Raw genomic sequence first — 2,350 nt, forward strand, 5'->3', positions numbered from 1 at the left:
GCACACACACCCACACCCACACATCCACACAATGACCAGACAGGATGACCCAAACAACACCAATAAAATAAAACTATACACAAAACCTGTCCTTTTACCCCGACACAGCCACACATCCAAGCACAAAAGGAAGGAAATGTCGGAGTTTAGGAAATGTATTTTTTAAATTCAGAAACACCACAATATTCTCTCTCTCTCTCTCTCCCTCCCTCCCTCTCTCTCTCTCTCTCATGAAAAAAGAAGCAGACAAGGCGACAGGACTGCTGTAGCCGTTTGTACAATACTTCTCTTCGTCTGAGCCACATACCCGGTACTGTTATGTAAAATGGAGGCTGCACTTCCGTCCATGAACCATTGACAGAAGACAGTATGTTGGGAATTAATTAATAAGTAAAGCATATATAAATAAATCATCATCAATATTGTCATCTCTACCATAATTCCTAAATAAATAATGTCAGTTAAAATACTGCAGTTCCCACCATGTGCTGTCATTCGGCTCATCAACTCCTCCTCCTCATCTCTACCGAGTTTGAGCCTCACAAAGAATAGCTGGGTAGCGATGGAATTATAAAACCCGCACATCGAAATGTTTATTGGGATTGATACAACAGCTTAAACTCGACTGGTACTGTCTTGAGGTATGACGAGAGAGAAATATTGAGGCATACGTTCCGTCCCTCTTCATACTAAATGAGGGTGCAAGTTGGGCAAAAATTTCTCCAACACAGAACAATTCTAAACGTAGTCATTATTCTTCCAATTGGAAATTCATGACATAGTGATAAGGACACAATACATGAATATACTGCTTTCATCTTAGGCTGACCACGTCCTTTTTCAGCTTAATTCGCATAGCTTGGTAGCAGATAAAGACAATGCTACGGCTGTTAATCTTTTTCATAGCCCTCCTTGACCCTCCTTCACGTCTTGCATCATGTTCTCGTGTCAGTATATTGCCATAACCCTGCATTCAGAAGGGAGATATGTTAATTTTTGGCCATGTGAAAGTGAAAAAGTTTATAATGAATTTTTTCCTGTCTTCATGTACAAGTATTCGCTAAGGTATCTGACGTCATAGAATCACTGTCACGCGTCAGGATGGCCGAGTGGTCTAAGGCGCCAGACTCAAGATAATCTTCCCTCTAATCGAGGGTGCTGGGCTTTCTGGTCCTCTCTGAGGGCGTGGGTTCGAATCCCACTCCTGACACACATTTTACAATTGACATTTTAGCAGAGAAGCCTGAGCATTCATTTAGTAATAGTAGTAAACGTCTGGAAAAAATCTGTCAAACTGGATAGTAGCTGTCGGCTCCAATCACAGCTTCAGAAAGAATTCATAAATATATATATGAGATACGAGGGATGGTTGAAGGGTGTTAGGATTCCATGTGTTCAAAATGTGATAACAGTCAGTTCACCATGCATTACAGGTGGGGAACTTGATATAAATTCGATTGCCTAAGACACAGCAAAAAAACTGATAGTCTGCCCTAATGACTGATATAGTTGATAAGCACATATCGATCCCATCCTCTTCTCCGTTTTCAGTCGTCACAGCAGATTTAGACAGACCCGTGTATTCTGCTGCCTGGCTCCCTATCACCAACACCTCGCAGCACGGAAGGCATAAAACGGCTCCCTCACGAAGCATTGAGGGCAGGAATGCGGGAAGGGAGAGTGGATGGGAGCAGGAGAGAGGGAGTGAGCGGGAGGGGAACTAAAAGAAGAGGGGGAGTATAAGCGCGCAAAAAGGAGTACAAACGAGAGGTAAAAACTATTCGTCCTTTCCAGGCTTTTATATGGCAGGTACGATAATCGCGGTAATAACAAATGTAACGTATGGTAACTATTCTACAAGTCAAAGATGAGGAAAGCAAATCAGGAGAAAGGGAAGAAGAGAAGGGAAAAGTGGAAGGGAAGTAGGGACAAAGAAGGAAGGAAGGGAGGGAGTGAGAAAGGGAGTGGAGGAAAAGAAGTGGTGAACTGGTGTAAGAGTAGCGGAAGGGAGAGGGAAGGAAACGCGAGACGGGAGTGAGATGAGGTGAGAGAGACTGGGAGAAGTGGAGGGCAGGAAGGAGAGAATACAGGGAAGTGAAGAGTGGATGGAAGAGGAAGAGGAGTGGGAAAGAATGGAGGAAGGGGAATGAGGGTAGGAAGATGAGAGAGAGAAAAGGAAATCGCCTGTAGGAGGAAAAGGACAAGGAGTAGCGTCTGAGGATGCATGAAGGGAAAAGAGACAGAAAGGAAGAGAACGAGGAGAATTAGGAAAGAAGGGAAAAGGGAAGGAAAGAAAAGGATGGGAAAGACGCACGGAAGAGAGAGTGAGAGTCAGGTTGTAGAAATGGAA

General features: G+C 43.7%; 1 non-coding gene across 1 annotated transcript; it reads left to right on the forward strand.

Annotated features, from left to right (window-relative positions):
* Nucleotides 1-1,095: 1,095 nt before the first annotated feature.
* Nucleotides 1,096-1,210, forward strand: TRNAL-CAA (transfer RNA leucine (anticodon CAA)). The gene is made up of 2 exons: nucleotides 1,096-1,133; nucleotides 1,166-1,210. It is a non-coding gene; the product is annotated as a tRNA-Leu (tRNA).
* Nucleotides 1,211-2,350: the final 1,140 nt, after the last annotated feature.

Source organism: Coenobita brevimanus, chromosome 60 (genome assembly GCF_032717465.1).
Source record: "Coenobita brevimanus isolate Jiangsu-jjx chromosome 60, ASM3271746v2, whole genome shotgun sequence".
Lineage (NCBI taxonomy): Eukaryota > Metazoa > Arthropoda > Malacostraca > Decapoda > Coenobitidae > Coenobita > Coenobita brevimanus.